Raw genomic sequence first — 18,889 nt, 5'->3', positions numbered from 1 at the left:
CCACATTCGTGGCATTCAAAGGGTTTCACTCCAGCATGAATTCTTTGATGAGAAATAAGGAATACTTTCTGGCTGAAACCTTTCCTACATTGGCTACATTCAAAGGTTTTTTTCCCCAGTGTGAATTCTCTGATGTCTATTCAGGATTTCCTTAATACTGAAAGCTTTCCCACATTGATTACATACAAAAGGTTGACCCCCATTGCCCACCCTTACCAATCTTCTACCTATGAGACAATACACCGAAGTACAAGGGTTTAAAAAAAAAAATTACAAAAAAAAAAAAAAAAAAAACCTCCCTAGGGCCACTCCACTTATTTCCCAGATGAATTCTCCAATGTCCAATAAGATTTGATTTTCTGCCGAAGAATACTGCATATTCGTTGTCTTCATGTAACATCTCTCCAGCATATTCTCCATGAAATTTAATTAGGTCTGAATGGTAAATGAAGGACTTACTGAATTTGCCATACTTAGAAAGGTACTTCCCTAAGGAGAATGTATTACATGTAATTAAGTCTGAAAAATCTGTGATGCTCTTACCAATAGTTTTATATTTGTGGAGACTCTTCCCCACAGTCCCTCTCCAGAGTGCAGAGACTGGTGGAAGACTAAAACTTCTCTCAAGTGTATTACATTGAGGTAATTCACATTATTTAAATTTGTTAGATAAGTGATTGTCACTTGCCTGGACTATCTCTCCTGGTAGCCCTTGTGTTTTTCTAAGTTCATTTCACATTCCCCAGAGTCTCTTATATTGAAATACCATGCAGTTTCACTTGACATTCTTTTCTTGAATGATGTTGCCACACAAATATTTTCAAGGAAACTAGAGTCTTTGGTGTTAAACCTGGTGTCTTCACTAAGGGAATCTGGAAGAGACGAACAAACATAAGGGTCCCTAGTGACCATTTGTGCTGAGAGGAAGAAACTTCCTTTGGACCACAACCTAATTCATTCTCTTCCATTAAAAAGAATGGCCTTCAATTTGGACCAGGTATAGCAAGAGGAAAACTCAAGCCAATGTCAAATAAGGATATTATAAGGGGTGTGAAAATGAAAGGAACACTGACTAGAAGGATCAGCTATATTTGGTCAAGCTTCTATTTTTTCCAGGAGTTCCTGATCCAGTGGACCTGCAACATAAAAACAATGCTTTGTAGCTGTATCTAAGCTTGAAAAATGGTGACCACCGACTGAACCTTGACTGGACTGTTCCAACTGAACCCAGCTGTAATAATTAAAAATAATAGAGACTGAGAGTAAAAGGAGAAGTAATAATTTAATTAGAGCCATGTTGGTAAAATAAAGAAATGGCCACGGGCCTGCTCAAATCTAATTCAATTTCCCTGCTATTAGTCATTACCTTCTCTCACCTCTCCTACGTATGGAAGAGGAAGTCCCAAGCCTGACCTCCCAATTTAAGCCACGCTCCACCTTGGTACATGTTATCACATCAAAAACCGGAAACCCATTGAATCATGGAAAATGTAGTTTTAAAGTTCCCCAAACATCCACAGGAAGTGTAGAGAACCACTGGAGAAATAGGGTCAAATTTAGGGCCTGTTATCTGGATTCCTTACGTGACCAATCCAGGCTGAGGTAGTCTTTGTGTTTGGTCCTGGTCACCTGAGCCCTGAAAAGCTCTGGTACCAGCAGTTAGGTTAATCCAAAAACAACTTGACCCCTCCAAGAGGCTATTAGGAGTCATTTAGAGAAATAGAGTCTGAAATAGATGTTTTATCTGGATCCCATTACAAAATCATCAGCAAGTAAAACTGTGTGTATGGTTTTTTCTGCACTGCATGTCAGATGCAGATAGAACAGGCCATCAAAGGTAAAAATCTGAGGCTCCTCTTTTTTTGTTTGTTTGTTTGTTTGTTTGTTTAAACCCTTAACTTCTGTGTATTGTCTCATAGGTGGAAGATTGGCAAGGGTGGGCAATGGGGGTCAAGTGACTTGCCCAGGGTCACACACCTGGGAAGTGTCTGAGGCCAGATTTGAACCTAGGACCTCCAGTCTCTAGGCCTGACTCTCAATCCACTGAGCTACCCAGCTGCCCCCTGAGGCTCCTCTTTTGACTCATTTTCAGATCGCCACCTCTTCTCAATATTCTTATTGGAAAGCTTTGAGTCCTTAACAACAGCTACTGAGTTAACAATTTCTCTCCTTGATAATTAAGAGGCCTGAACCCTAAAAAATATATTACTTAGATAAGGCCTAGACAGACAATTTAGTCCAGACTATCTGACCAGGTGCAGATCTGTAAATCAAGGCAGAACACAATTAGTAAACATCTCCATGAAATATATTTCTGCTCCCAGAATTAACCCCTATTAATTGGTGGTTGGAATTTGGCCCTTGTCCTTGTACCTATATCTCTACTTTTTAGACTTTAATGGATTGTGTATGACTTGTAACCCCTTCACAGCTGTGACTCTTTCTTTGTGTTCTTTGTTTGAAACCAGTATAAAATAAAGTCCAAATCCCATAGCGTTGGATCAGCATGGGCTAACCACTAGTTTGGCTATTCTCAGTTTCTTTTTCCTGTCTTAACAATCCGACACCACAAAACGCCACTCAGGACCCCTACCATATAGGGAGCTGGCTCTCTATAATGAAGTCTGTCACACATCTAAGTATTCCAAGGCTCAAATGAGCCTCAAATATCTCTCAATGGAATGCCCAAAATTCCAAATAACACACAGCCCAGGAGCAGCCTTAGTGACATTTCCAGATAAAGTAACTGTTACTTTGACCAGGAGCAGCCTCAGAGATCTTTCAGATAAAACAAATGTTATCATAAAACAACTCAAAAAACTCCCTAGGGCCACTCCAGAAACTGTTACATCTCTTCCCCTGAGCTAGCTAACTAGCTCCTGTAAGTGGTGGGCTACTCTTTTTAAGGAGAGGAGTTCCACATGCATACAGTTGTGCTGAGAAAAATATAGTAAACATAATGCCTGTGCCTTTTTGGATCTTGGGGTCTTTCACTCAGTTTGACTAGTACATGGGCCCCGATTCCCAGGAAGGTATTGGGTTGATGGGAGCACCTTGATGCCTAGGATTAAATGAATTACATTGAGTAATTTAGTGCATCTAGAAATTATGCTCAAAAAGTGGTTAAAGTATCCATTCTTTTTTTTTTTAATTTTTAATTTTTAAACCCTTAACTTCTGTGTATTGACTTATAGGTGGAAGAGTGGTAAGGGTAGGCAATGGGGGTCAAGTGACTTGCCCAGGGTCACACAGCTGGGAAGGGTCTGAGGCCGGATTTGAACAGAGGACCTCCGTCTCTAGGCCTGGCTCTCAATCCACTGAGCTACCCAGCAGCCCACTATCCATTCTTTTTGACCTAGAGAACTACCTGGTAGGTGTATCTATTCCAAGGAGGCCAAAACCAGAATAAAAGGTTCCATATACATTAAGTTTTTCATAGGTGCATTGGATGTACAAGCAAAGAACTAGAAACAAAGTAGATATTCACCCATTAAAGAATGGCTTAACAAGCATGGTACATAAATGTAACGGATTTTCTTTATTTCCTGTTAAAATATAATCAACATGAAAAATTCAGAGAAGACTTAAATAAATTGTCAAAGCATGAAATAAGGCAGAAAAACAATATACAAACTAAATACAAAAAAAATGGGTGGACATTTAGGAACAAAGTGGATTGCTAGGCCTGGAGTCAGGAAGATCTGAGTTCAAATTTGGCCTCAGATATTTACTAGATATGTGGCTTTAGGCAAGTTACTTTACACTGTTTGTATCATTCAGTTTCCCCATCTATAAAATAAGCTGGAGAAGGAAATGGCACATCACTCCAGTATCTTTGCCAAGAAAACTCCAAATGGGTCATGAAAAGTCAGACAGACCTGAAAAAAGACTAAACAAAAATAATATAAATATTAAAAAAAATGAAAGTAAACTTAAAATGGTATAATTATAATTCCAAGGTTGGTCTCAAAGAAGAGATAAGAAAATATACTTTTCCCCATGTTTTGCAAAGGTGGGAAACTCTGATTGTAATATATACCAAATATAGTCTCAGACTCAAATGGATTGGTTTGTACAAATATTATTTTATTTTTGCTCTTATTCTTTTTCTAAAAAACTCTTATTTTCCATCTTAGAATCAATACTGGGTAGGGGTAAGGGCTAGGCAATGGAGGTTTAGTGACTTGCCCAAGGTCACCCAGTTAGGAAGTATCTGAGGTCAGATTTGAATACAAGAACTCCAAGTCTCCAGGGCTAATACTCAACCCACTGAATCATCTAGCTGCCCTTTGTTCTTCTTTCTTACAAGGGAAAGCTTACTTATACAGGGAGGGGAGAAGGATACATTTGAAAATGAAGGCAATATTAAAACAAATGATGTCAATAAAAAAGAAAAAAATATAAAATTACTTAAAAAGAACACAAATTAGCAGAATTCACAAGGAAACTTCAAACTTTATAAAAATTGTAGAAGTCTAAATGAAAAGATCTAAGATACAATATAAATCAATTAAATTAAAAAGAAGAGTTATAAAATTTAATGGTGATGGAGCTACAGGGAAATGGCATGGTATCACATAACTGCTCAAGCTAGGAAATGGTATGATCTCTTAGAAGGTGACTCAGTGGATAGACAGCCAAGCCTAGAGATAGAAGATCCTGAGTTCATATCTAGCCCCAGACACTTCCTGGGCAAGTTACTTAACCCCCACTGCCTAGCCTTTTCTGCTCTTCTTCCTTGGAACCAATACTTAGTAGTGATTCTAAAACAGAAAGTAAGGGTTTGGTTTTGTTTTGTTTTGTTTTGTTTTGTTTTTTAAAGCTCATTCCAAGTCTAAGAGTCTAAAGTACTTTATACACAGAGGCAAGAGAAATGGACACTTTCTACTAAAAGAACTAGCAAACTATAAGAGCAAAAAGGGGGTTTTATAGTTTCTATATATTAAAAGATGGTCGCCAGAGGATTGAACTCTTATCAATCCTCAATTAAAAATAATCTCAAGTCAAAATTGACTTATGGTGATTTATTTACAATTAGGAAGGTTGAAGGTAGGGAAATTGAAAGAGAGAAACTCTGGCCCAGACCAGATAAGAATTTAGAGGCCCAGCAGAGGGGCACAGAGGTGAATTAAACAAGGCTTCTAGCCAGGAGGCCTTTTGCAATTAGAGGCAAGAGAGGCCTCCCTGAGGCTAGAGCCTCCAGAAACGCCAAGGGAAGAGAAAGAGAGTCAGCCTAACTTACCCACGTGACAATTCAAAGAAGATATTTAAAGCAGTCTCACCAGGGTCTCAGCATTCCAACACTCCTCCATGAACTAGAAAAGGTCCTTCCCCAGATGCTCTCTTCCACCGAAGACTGCCTTCATGACTTTTATAATGGTTTCCTGTCCCTGCCCCTTTTCACAGGGGCCAATCACAGCTTCCAAATTGTCTAGCACTGTCCAGGGGATGGTCTTTGTGGGAACTTCTAGAGGTGTGAATGCTCATCAAAAAGGTTCCCACTTTCTGAGGGTGTGAACAAGTTTCTGACTATTTCAGTTAGAAAAAAGAGTGGAACTCTCCAAGTAGCTTGTTGGCTTCTCACCTAGCACTAGGCATGGTGTGAATTCACTAAGTGGTTTTCAAGATTCTCCCACCTAGTTCAAGCTTGGGTCAATTCAAAGTTATTGCCAACCAAAGTGTTAACTCCAACTAGGCAAAGAGAACAAAGGATTCCCTTTTCACAAGTGTGAACTCAAAGACAACCAAGAATTTTCTTTTACAGAACTCATTGCTAAGCAACCAAATGACCATTTCTAGTTGCATTTCAGAGCGGAGGGTTTTTATTTCCCCCTGCATGTGACCAGAAGCCTGCCCTCTAAGACTTGATGATGATTTGTATTCTGGAGTTCTAATCTTGGATTCCATAAATGGGACCACCCATCTTTTGGCCTTGTGCTCTATTTATATGAGCCACTCCATTGCCCCTAGACCAAGAGTTTATGTTATGAATAAATGTTTTCATTTCAAGGGATATGGGTCATGGGTTCAAATATGACCTTGTTATGAATAATATTGATCTAGATGGATATATTCAAAATATTTAATAGTTTATTTAAAGCCATATTGGTAATTAAGAAGGCCACGTGCCTGCTAAGATCTAATTCAAATGCCCCACCATTACCTCTGCCCACCTGGCTTGTTCCGCAGGAAAGAGAGCATACCACTCACGTTCTCTCTATTTAAGCTTCTCCTTACATTGGTTTACATCACTACGGAAGAAGGAAGCCCATTGAATCATGGGAAATGTAGTTTTCAAGTCCCCTAAATGTCCACAGGAAGTTTATATCATGGATGTGAATATTAAGACTCAATGACCCCCAAATTTCCACTAACACAACCTCAGACACTTCCTATCTGTATGACCCTGGGCAAGTCACTTAACTCCCATTGCCTAGCCCTTACTGGTATTCTGCCTTGGAACTAATCCAAATATTGATGCTAATCAGAAGATAAGGGTTAAAAAAAAAAAGTGATCCAGTAGTAAGCCATTAGAATTTGAAAACCATTACTTCCTTTAAGCCAGTGGTGCCATTGCCAAGGGGCAGCAAGCTAACTGCTACATCCAATGACTCCCATTGGCATGTTTGTCACTCACTCTGCCTTCACCAATCCACTTGAGGCTTGGTGAGCTCAGTGTGGCTGCAGGGGAGAGCAGGACAGCAGGTGGATGGGCAGCCCAGAGAAGGGCTCAGCAGCCTTCCCACCAGGGGACACTTCCCTCTGTGCACCCAGGTCGGATAATTAGGGAAGAATAAATAAGAGGAAAGATTGAATCCAGGGAAGATATTGGAATGAAGAGGAGCAAGGGAAGGAAGCCTTCCTGTAGGAGGAAGCAGAGGTGAGGGAGGGTGCACCAGGCATGGGGTAATGGCTAGTGCAAATACCTGGAGTCTGGAGATGGAGGCTACCATCCCCAATGGAGGAGCATGGGAGGGAGAGGGTGCAAGATCTGGTCAAATAGCTGTTGTTTTTAAAAATGATGAGGGCTGAGATTTGAAGGGAGAATAGTATTTTAATAAAAGCCATGCTGATAGAGATAAAATCATTAGACCATGCGCCTCTAAGTATTCAAACTGCCACCTCAGCCATTTTACCTTTTCGTATCTTCCCGCGCCCAGTAGCTAAAGAGAGAAGTTCAAAGTCACTTCCACCTATTTAAAACAGTCCCTCACCTTGAATACATAATCCAAAACAGGAAACCAATTGGGGATCACGGGAAATGTAGTTCCAAGTATCCCAAGTGATTTTAAATAACACATAGCATTTTGGGTTTGATCTTGGAGGAATAAGGAGCCACAACAGTGTAGCACGGGATGAGGTACCCACTCCTTGGGGGTATACAATCTCACCAGCTGTACCAAGACCCAGAAGCAGGACTGCACTCACCCCTCTCTAACCTGGAAGGCTGAGGCCAATCTCCCACCCTCTATGGACCATATGTATAGCCTCTGAAGCAGGTGTCTGGAAAGGTGGGGGGGAATGGGGAGTGGGCAAAGTGGGACAGCGCATGTGGGATCAGTGGAAGGGCAGGGCGGGGGTTGCACATGCACAGTGCTTCCCTCCCCAGTTTTCTTCTCACTCCACTGGATGAGGCACTCAGTTTAAATGTTTAGCAGCAGCAGCAGCAACAACAACAACGAACAGTCTTTCATTCCACACAATCAGGAAATAAATGCTCTCCTCAAAGGTAAAAAATATAAAATGAAAAGCCTTTAAAGAGCTTTTCTTCTCAATCTGAATAATGGAACACTCACTATTTTTCCTTGTTTTTTGACAAATGTTTTGAATTTATAGATTAAGGCTCATTTCCATCAATACTGCCTGGATGTCCAGGGAGAAAATCAGTTGTGGCAAGTGAGCATTAGTATTAGCAATGAGCATATTGTTATAAATAGTTGTGATGAGAGGATGAGTCTCTTTTGAGAAGGTTGAAGAGGTACTGTCAATTAAGCTTGTGATGTGAGAGGTCCTAGAGGAGCCAACTCTCTCACAAATGTTCCAGTAAAGTTCTAAGAATGATGATAAAAGGAAAGAGAAGCAACAATAAAGTTCTCCCTCAAGTCTAAGACTGCATGAGGAGATTACCATAAGGTAGTGGGCAGGGAAACAAGTGAAGGAAGATGAAAGGCTCAGTACTGAAATCACACTTAGCTGGGGAAATAACATATAACTGAAACCAAACACAGCCAAGAAAACAGTTTAAATTAACAGTGGGTTCTTATAGACTGGAAAGGAGAAGTCAAGGAAGTTTATAAAAGGGATTTTTAATAGTTAACATGGGCAGGAAAGAAGGTAAGAGGGTCAATTGTCATCTTAAGTTTATGGGCCAACTGCCAGGAATGTTGGATAGGGAAAATAGCTTCTCTAATACTAACTATAAGCAGCCAGCTTAGGCAGGGCTTTTACGCAGGAGTAAATGGGAATCTCACGGACCACTTCTCAGCATGATATCAAGATGGATCAAGGCTCAGTAAACTCCAGGTAATCAGCAAATTAATCCAATAAGGGCTAGGGAGAATAGGGTTTTCTGTGGTTGTCCACCAGCCCAGAAAAACACCTAATTCAACCTAGTAACTCTTGGTCTTGCTTGAAGGTCTTTTAGTAAATTCAAGGTTAGCTTCACTGTACAAGATCCCAGTATATATCCACAGGCTTGCTGGCCAGTTGTCAAAACCTCCAACACCACCCCTCACTCTGAATGGCAAAACTGTCCTAGTACCTGCCAACAATTCCAGGTTTGGAATGTTCAGCTCCAGCCAGGTTTTGCTGGGTCTGCTTTTGTACTAGCTATAATAAATCTTATTCTATAAATTTCCTATAACAGTACCCAGTAACAGAAACACCTACCTACTAAAAAGTATCTTGAACTCAGTGTCAATGTTTCAAAGGTTCTTTTATTTCATCCTGGAGAGAATGGGGCACTCACAAGCCAGTGTTATAAGTGTCACAGCTAACAAGCAAGTACAAAGTATAGGAGCAGGCAGCCTTCTTTTATCCTAGTCCCTGAGCAAAGATGGTCCTTCCCCTCATTCACCATTGGCTGATTACTTGAGAGTTACAATCTTATCTTGAAAGCTAACTAATTGGATTGCACAATTCACAAAACCAATTATCCTAATTATTTGAGTGGATTTTAACCAATAAAAACAAGGACTATTTTAATCCTATCCACCTATCCTATGACCTTTTATCCAGTCAAAACAAGGACTGGTTCAATCCTATCTATCTGAAATGGGGCTTAGGTTGGGAATGGGAAACTTCACTTGTTTTGATGGAAAGGCTCCCCCACTCCTTCTTAGTGACTCAGTAAGAGAAATCTACCATCTTTCTGAACTTCACCTCTCCTACCAGGAAGCCTACACTGGAGCAATAATAGCAGGAGACAGACCAGCCCAGGACCTAAGCAGGAGAAGCATTTTGTGTTTTACAGGAGGGCTTGTGACCAGTACAATTTGTGATATCTGCCTGGGGCTTGTATGGGCTCTCATGTGGAATGGGGTCTTTTCCCAGTTGAGGACTCTACAGGAAGGAGACAGAAAGGGACGAGGCAAAAACCCAGAATGGACTACCAGGAGACAAAGCCAGAAGCCAAGGATTCTAGCTAAGGATGGGTCTAATGCAAAATGGCAGCCCTAGTGGGATCTAGACTACAGAGAACATAATACCTACAGAGGGTAACTAGCTGGTAGAGTGGATAGAATGCCAGGTCTGGAATCAGAAAGACCCAAGTTTAGATCTGTCTTCACAGATTATCTATGTGACCCTGAGCAAGCCTTCTGTTTCCCTCAGTTTCCTTATTTGTAAAATGAGGATAATAATAGTACCTACCTTTCAAGGTTGTTATAAGGATCAAATGAGGTAATAATTGTTAGGTGCTTAGCATATATATATGTATATATATTATATTATTATTATTACTAAGTATAGCCTACTCAATCAAGCTAACAATATGAGAGGGAATAGAGTATGCCCTTAGCACAAAGTCCCAATCCGAAAACTGAAGCCAGAGATATGAGTAAACAGAAGAAATTCGGATGATGATATAAAAATACCATGGGTTACATGTATGTAAACCCAGAAGATAATGACTCCACAGCAAGTATAAGTAGAGTTTCAGAGAAAGAATGTCTCAACCACAAAGACTCCAGGAATAAATAGAAGACATGAAGCAAGAGATAAATAACACAATTAGAACTATTGAGGAAAAACATTTGGAAAAATAAGATTAGAACAGAATGAGATGGCAAACCTATAGCACATATACCAAAAAGGGCACACAGACCCCTCTCTGTGTGCAAGCTTGCAGTCACCCATCAGAGTTGGTTATTAGAAAGCCAGAGGGACTGAGAGCAGAGCTGCTCCCCTCCCCTTCTCCATGAGGCTGAGGACATTACCAACCCAATGGGAGCTCTTCCTTCCTCCTCTTTCTGGGGTAAGGTGGGGGGGCAAGGCATTCCTTCTGAGGAACATGTGGAGGTGGGGCCCCCACACCCTGTCTCTAAAAGGTTTACCATCACTGCTCTATGCCTTTGAAGATAATTATTTCTTTTAGAAGAAGAAAAAAGAACCATGTTTTCTCTTCTAAGCTAAACACCTCTGTTCCCATGACTTGATGTTGATATAGCATGAAACTGATACCCTTCACAATTGAGGCTTGCCTTTCTCTGAAGAAATTCAGCTAATTGGTGTCCTCAAGGCAGAGCCCAATATGTCTATCACCTCCTTATCCTGGAAACCATGCTTCTCTTAACTATTATGATTAAAATTCTCTGGAAACCATATATTAATTTATAATTATTTATTACATGGTGAAAAATGGGACACCTTCCCTAGTTAACTCAAGCTCTCCTGTCTCTGCATCTCTGTTCATCTGCTGCTTGACTGGAGCTCTTGATCTATAATTTATAGCCCCATAACATTGCTTTTTCTGGGTCTCCCCTTATTGGACAGAAGACCTCATTGCAGGTTAGAGGCTGGTCTTCCAGATGCCAGGAGTCATATGGGACAAGAGCAAGCATCTTCTGGGATTCTGGGGAGACCATGAGGTTCCTGACCTTCTTTCCCTTCTCCTGGAGCTGACAAGCAACTTCACTGTGTTATACATGTATTATCACTCAAATCCCATTTCCATATTATTCATTTTTGTAATAGAGTGATCTTTTAAAACCAAAACCCTAAATCATATACCCATATAAACAAGTGATAAATCAAATGTTTATTTTTTTTCTGGATTTCTACTCCCACAGTTCTTTCACTCGATGTGGATAGTGTTCTTTCTCATAAGTCCCTCAGGATTGTCCTGGATCATTGCATTGCTGCTAATAGAAAAGTCTGTTATATTTGATCATTTCACAGTGTTTCAGGTACTGTGTATAATGTTCTTCTGGTTCTGTTTATTTCACTCTGCATCAATTCACTGAGGTCTTTCCAGTTTTTACAGAAATCAAGCAGTTCGTCATTCCTTATAACACAATAGTATTCCATCGCCGTCATATACAATTTGTTCAGCTATTCCCCAATTGTTGGACACCCGTTCAGTTTCTAATTTTTTGTCACCACAAAAAGTGAAGCTATAAATATTTTTCTACAAACAGAACCTTTCCCATTTTTTTTAATCTCTTGGGAATACAAACCTAGTGGTGGTACTTTTGGATCGAAGGGCTTACATTCTTTTAAAGCCCTTTGGGCATAATTACAAATTGCCTTCCAGAATGGTTGGACCAAGTCACAACTCCACTAGCAGTGTATTAGTGTGCCCATTTTGCCACATTGCCTCCAACATGCATTATTTTCCTTTACTGTCATATTAGCCACTCTGCTAGGTGTATGGTGGTACCTCAGAGTTGTTTTGATTTGCATTAAAATCAAGAGGGCTTTAGAACATTTTTCATATGATTATTGATAGTTTTGATTTCTTCATCTGAAAACTACCTATTCATATCCCTTGACCAATTTTCAATTGGGGAGTGATTTTATTTCTTGTACATTTGACAGTCCCTTGTAGATTTGAGAAATTAGGCCCTTGTCAAAGAATTTTGTTATAAAAATTTTCCCCCAGTGTGTTGCTTCCCTTTTAATTTTGGTTGCATTGGTTTTGTTTGTACAAAACCTTTTAAATTTAATATAATCAAAATTATTCATTTTATATCTTGTAATGTTCTCTGCCTTGGTTGGTCTTAAATTCTTTCCTTCCCCATAGATCTGACAGGTATACTATTCCATGTTCAACTAATTTGCTTATAATATTACTCTTTACGTTTAAATCACATGCCCATTTTGAACTTATTTTGGGATGGGGTGTGAGATATTGATCTAAACCTAATTTTTGCCATACTGTTTTCCTATTTTCCTAGCAGTTTTTTATCAAATAGTGGATTTTTATCTCTAAAGTTGGGATCTTTGGGTTTATCAAACGCAAGATTGCTGAGGTTATGAAATTTTCCTTTTAAAAAGAAAAAGGGTAACGATTTATGTTAAATTCTCATATAACAGACACCAAGATTGCATTGGAATTTTTGGTTGCCATCTCACTGATTTACATGGACCTGGGATTGCAACAAAAACTCTTAAATTTTTCTCAAACTTCTGACAAATCATGCCTCCTTCATCTTAGATTTTAGAAGGTTTGTTTTATTTTTAATTCAAATGCATGTCTTAACATTTATCCCTTTGAAATCAATCCTTTGAAACTCAGTCCAACTTTCTGACTCAAGATGATCTTGCTGGATAATTCTGACTTCCGTCTTAGTATGTTAGATACCTTTTCCAGATTTATGTCATCTGAAAATGGGTAAGCATGACAACTATGTCTTAAGACAAATCATTGAGAAAACTGTTAAAGCAGCCCAAACCCATATATAAAAAACATATGAGGAAGAACATTTTGGTGCTTGACAAGCTACTTGGTATTTCTCTGAAGAACAGATCTCACTGATGCCAGTGGAGAGAGGTATGATGCCCTGTATGTGGTCAGCTCTCTGGATGAAACCCTTGAGCTAAGAGGCATGAGGTACTGCCTGATCAGCATTGAGACAACCAAGATCAGAGCCCACAAGAACAATGCTGAATGTCCTGTGTTTACATGGACCAACTTGCTGGTGGCAGTGGTCAAGCTAGAAGATCCCAAGTAGGAAGCCTGGGACGGGGTGGCACTGGTGATCTGCATGGTTCTTAAGAAGCACTTCCCCATTTTGGTCATTGTGGACCCCAGCTGGGGTCATCCTCATCAATTCTTGAGGGGAAAAGCAGGATATGCACTACTTGCAAGATGAATTCCTAGCCAATGAGGTAGGCCCAAATTATGTGACCTATAATATGGAAAGCAGCACTGAGATTCTGAGCCCTCTGTGCCATGAGCACTGCTCAGAATCAAAGACCCCTAGGGTTGGGGGTTACATACAAGAGCTACTTCTAATTTTTCCAGCCACAAGAATAAAGGGAACCAGTCTTCATAGACTTCATCCCTGACACTTTGCCCATTCTGACAACTGTCAATAGCAAATTTGGGGGAAAGATCCCTAAAATTCTTTGATATGTGCCAGAGACTGCTGAGGGTCATGAAGCAATCTAAATTTCACCACTTTAGGGACCTGGGTTGGTGGGGGACAGAAGGATGTTTGTTCCACTCCCTCAGGGTCCTGCTGTTGTGCCAGAGGAAAGGGCTGGGACTGGCATTGTCAAATATCTTAGGGGCTTTGCAGATCCAGGCTTTGTTCTCTGCTCTTTTCTAAGTGTTTTTTTTTTTTTTGGTGCATGTTTTTAAAATTAGAGATATAATACCTGCTTTTTGTGTGTGTGTGTGTGTTTTTATGACATTCATTCCCATGTCTAGCAGACAAGTCCATTCATATGTTAAATCTGGAAGAGATCATAGCAATAAACCAATCTAATTTCATCATTTTAAAAATGTGGAGACTAAGGCCCAGAAAGAAGGTGACTGACAATCCAGACTTAGGGACCAAGTCCATTGTCCCCTCCCTAGGGCTTACCCCCTCTATACCATACTGCTTCCCCCAATGCCCAATATCTTCTTTCAGTTATCCTATGGAAACCCTTCATAAATATAAAAAGGAATTCTGCATCTAGAAAGTTACTAAGTTACTAAGACTAACCAGTGCCATATTGGACAGTGCCCAGTTTTCAGCTGTTTTGGAAGGATCGATTAACAGTCAGCGTCAAAATGTTCCATGGAGGTGTTATAGAAATTGATGGTTATGGGATCTGGAGCAGGGTAAGGCAAAGTGAATCCTAAGTGAGACACTTAAGTTTTAATTAGTGAATCTCAAAGGATCACCCACTGCAGTAGATCTTGTTTAAATACGATGAATCTGCTAAACCCAAACTCCAGTTATAACAGTATACGAGAGCTACCAGCCAGGCAAGGAATCTGCAGTTAGAATTGTACAGATATCTTTGTCTAACTGACACTCTGTACTGATGGATAACGCTTAGATTGACTGCGAATTAACCCTGCCTGTATAAGGTGTAATACTCCTCTTCCCTCCAAATACCCTAGGATGTGATTTACTAAAGCCCTAGGATTCTTGATGAAGCCAAGTCTGAACTAAGTTTAAAGATTTATTACTAACAGGCTTAGGGAAGGGAAAGCAGGGTGATGGTTGGGAAGAAGAACAGGAAGTCCTTAACTAATTAAGGCTAATGATGTTATTGATGATCTTTGGAAAATGTTAAACAGGTTTGATAGATGCCAGTCTGGTTGGGCCAGACAGGGCCAAACTTGAATCAAGGTTACTCTGCTGCAAAGGTGTTGATGTTTCTTCTTAATAGCAAATTCAGGATCAGGGATTGACGAAGTGGTTTGAAATAGATTGCTGGATGATGTTTGAACAAGCTCACCTAAGGCCTACCCAAAACCTACCCTTTCCAACCCAATCTCAAGACTGAGATCCCTGTCAGTTCAAAATCCTGGCTTTTATACCTGAGCCTTAACTGCCCTTGGCACCTGCCAAGCTCCTGCCAGGCTCAGTTCATTCTACATTCTAAGCAGGTGACTGTCCATCATCTTGACTTCAACATGGCTGTACAATTTATCATTACATAGGTAGAAGACTTAAAGACTTTCTGTTCACTTGTATCCACAATGTCATGTGATAGGGTTGCTTATTCCCATGACAGGAAAGTGTTGGGAAAATTATTGTCCATACAAAGAAATTGTGTGGGATGATTATGTTTGCTCTAAACTCACGAGATCTAAAGCGTCGGGGTGGGGGGGGGCACACCTAGAAAAGATCTGCATTCTTTCCTCAGTGTCCCATTGGAAGCTGAAAATCCTTTATCTGGGAATCAGACACATACATGGATGTGCATGCACATGCACATGTGTGTACACTCATCCATGTGAGGTGGGTTGAATCTGCATGGCTGCTACTATATGGGCATTGATATGGTAGTTGTGCCCCTACGACATGGGTTTGCTCCAAGCATAAGAAGTTGGATCATGTTCCACCTTGACTGACTGAATGAAATGTTGACCTGACAGAATATCACAGTGAAGGAGAATCTGGACAAAAAGGTAGAAATCCTTCAGATACTCCCAGTATTTGAAGACAAGCATGAGTCTAGCAAATAGATTATTTTTATAATTAATTTTTAAAAAGTATATTCTAAATGGTCAGCATGTGTTCACTGTGTGAATGAAACATCCAGGAGACCATTAGATCCCGGGATTCTTAAGCCATGGGAGTTATAGGGTCTTTTGTCTTAATTTGCCAGAGTGGCAGGTGACACTCCTGACAGTTAGGGGATGTGATGTATGGGGACCAAGGAGAAACCTTGGGCTAATTAAAGGATCCTCAGGGAGGATTTAGCCTGAGCTTGAAAAGCCAGCGCATGAAGCTCTCCATCTCTCTGCCATTCCTTTGGGCTTATGAAAGAGCTCTCTCTCTCTCTCTCTCTCTCTCTCTCTCTCTCTCTCTCTCTCTCTCTCTCTCTCCGCTGACTTATCTATGTAAGGCATCTCTGGCAAACGGGCACAATGGGACCCCAGCAGGCTGGGAATCTGGGAACTTAGTTTCTTGGGCTCCAATCCCTTCCTGAGGCCAAGCCTGCTTCTTGGGTGGCTCTAATTTGTCTGGCCTGACCAGAGCTGGGCCCCCTGACCTCCACCTGTTAAATGGATCAGGACCCATGGAGAATCTAGGACCTGATGGAGCAGAAGAATCGGCTGGGGATTTTAAGTTAGAAAGGCTGGAAACTTTATTTCTCTCTTTTTTTTCTTTACTAATAAATACTTTAAAATTTAGCATACAGGGGGCAGCTGGGTAGCTCAGTGGATTGAGAACCAGGCCTAGAGACAGGAGGTCCTAGGTTCAAATCTGGCCTCAGACACTTCCTAGCTGTGTGACCCTGGGCAAGTCACTTGACCCTCATTGCCTACCCTTACCACTCTTCTGCCTTGGAGCCAATACATAGTATTGAATCCAAGACAGAAGGTAAGGGTTTAAAAAAAATTTAGCATACAGTCTCCAAGATTAATTTGTATTCATAACATCGCTCATAAAGAGTCAGGTTCTTCTGCAAGGTTAATCGGTCTGGATCAATGCCTAAAAAAATGGGTTGTTATGGAAATAAGAGGCAGCTGGTGGTTCAGTGGATAGAATACTGGACCCGGAGTCAGGAAGAACTAAGTTCAAATGCAGCCTCACAATTTTTAGCTGTGCAACCCTGGACAAGTCACTTAACCTTGGATTACTTGATAAAAAGATCTACTGGAGAAGATGGCAAGCTCCTCCAGAATCTTTGCCAAGAATACCTCATGGAGAGCTATGATCCATGGGGTCACAGAGAGTTGGACATGAACAACAAAAACCTCTAGCTACAGTATGCCACTTCAGTAATGCTGCCAATTAAGGAAAATGGTTCAGGTAAGTTTAATCTGTTCTTTTAAAATAGACTTTTAAAAAATGATCATTGATATATTTAGTTATTATATCATTTTCCTTCCCGAATCCTTCAGTTTTCCTTCCCTTGTAAATGTAAAGGGGTGTGAGCAGAGACAAGAGCCAGAGCCCCAGCAGCCTGCCTACTCCAGCCCCAGCAAAAAGAAAAAACCCCAACAGCAAGACCAGCCCCAGCAAAAGCCCTGACTGGAAGCCCTGCCTCTGAGAGGCAGAGCTACCCAGAATCCTTGGAAGAGTGGAGAATGCTGGGGGATGTAGTCCCCCACATTCACATAAAAGAAAAAAAAGAAAACTTCAATTTTCTTGATTTATTATTAATTTAACAAATGTCAACATGAACATTTTACATACAAAGAACAGAACTGTACACAACATTGTCAATCTCTAGAATATAAGTTACTTTAAAAAAGTATATATTAAATTCATTGCACTCATACAAATAAAATCTTACCCTGATTCTGTCCCTTTCTGAACTTCCTGTTGCCTTGTTGAAGACATTTATTTTAGGGGGCAGCTGGGTGGCTCAGTGGATTGAGAGTCAGGCCTAGAGACAGGAAGTCCTAGTCACACAATCCCCCCTGTTGATCATATTGGGTGCCTAGTCACCCCAAGTGATCATTTTACAGTTCAAATCTGGCCTCAGACACTTCCCAGCTGTGTGACCCTGGGCAAGTCACTTGACCCCCATCCCCCACCCTTACCACTCTTCCACCTAACACAGAAGTTAAGGGTTTTAAAAAAAAGATATTTATTTTAATAACAAATTTTCACAGAAGTTTCCCAAAGTTATATGACCAGATTTTCTCCCTCCCATTTTTCCTCCCCACCTCCTAGAGCTGACAAGCAATTAAATCTGTATTATACATGTATTTTCACACAAAACTTGTTGAGGATATTTAAAAACATTTGATTGATACTCCTGCCTTTTTTTGTGTGTCACTATCTCTACCCTCCCGTTCCTTTTCACATTTGCAAATAAAAACTTTCCCTTATAACAAACAGGCATAGTTAAAAAAACAAGTTTATACCAATTGGATCTATAGTCCATCACTAAACACAAGAGCACTTCTGCAAGACTATCCACACAACAAACAAGTCTGATGGTAAAAGCAAACATTCATAATACATGACCTCTGCAAATAAAGGAAGGCAATGTCTTTTCTCATTCCCTGGTTATACTGGGTTACTAGAATTCCATGACATTTCGTTTGGTTTTTGTTCTTTCCGTTTAACTGTAGCCTTTGTGGATGTTGAGTTCCTAGTTCTGCTTACTTTACTTCCTATCAATTCATATGAGGCTTTCTACATTTCTTTGAATTCTTCAGATATGTCATCCTTAGAGCCCAGAATTATATTCATGTGTCACAAATTCCATTATATTCATGTCTCACAATTTGTTTAGCTATTTCCCATTCAACAGGCATCCACTTGGCAACACCTGTTCCAGATGATGGTATTATATTCAAAATATGTCAGTGCAGATCTCTGATGTCCAACACAGTTCGCTGAAGGCTTTCCACATGAAATGCTTTCAATGAATTTCATTCCAATATGAATTCTCTGATACCATCCAAGCATCCCTCAGGTATCCCTTCTCATTAAAGGTTCTCCCACATTCATTACATTCAAAAGGTTTCTCTCCAGTATGCATTCTCTGATGAAAAATAAGGTTTGTCCTTTGGCTGAAGCCTCATTATTTAAAGGATTTATGTATTTATTTCAGGGATTTCTCATATTTCTGAATTCAGACATTAGTAGTGTGACCCTGGGGAAGTAATTTTAACCCATTTCTCTCAGTTCATCTGTAAAATGAGCTGGAGAAGGAAATGGAAAACCATTCCAGGATCTTTGCCAAGAAAACCCCAAATGGGATCACAGAGTCAGATATAACTGAAATGACTTAACAAAAATTTAAATCAAATATTTGT

Source organism: Gracilinanus agilis, chromosome 4, assembly GCF_016433145.1.
Source record: "Gracilinanus agilis isolate LMUSP501 chromosome 4, AgileGrace, whole genome shotgun sequence".
NCBI classification, from domain to species: domain Eukaryota; kingdom Metazoa; phylum Chordata; class Mammalia; order Didelphimorphia; family Didelphidae; genus Gracilinanus; species Gracilinanus agilis.
This window is presented reverse-complemented; position numbering follows the sequence as displayed.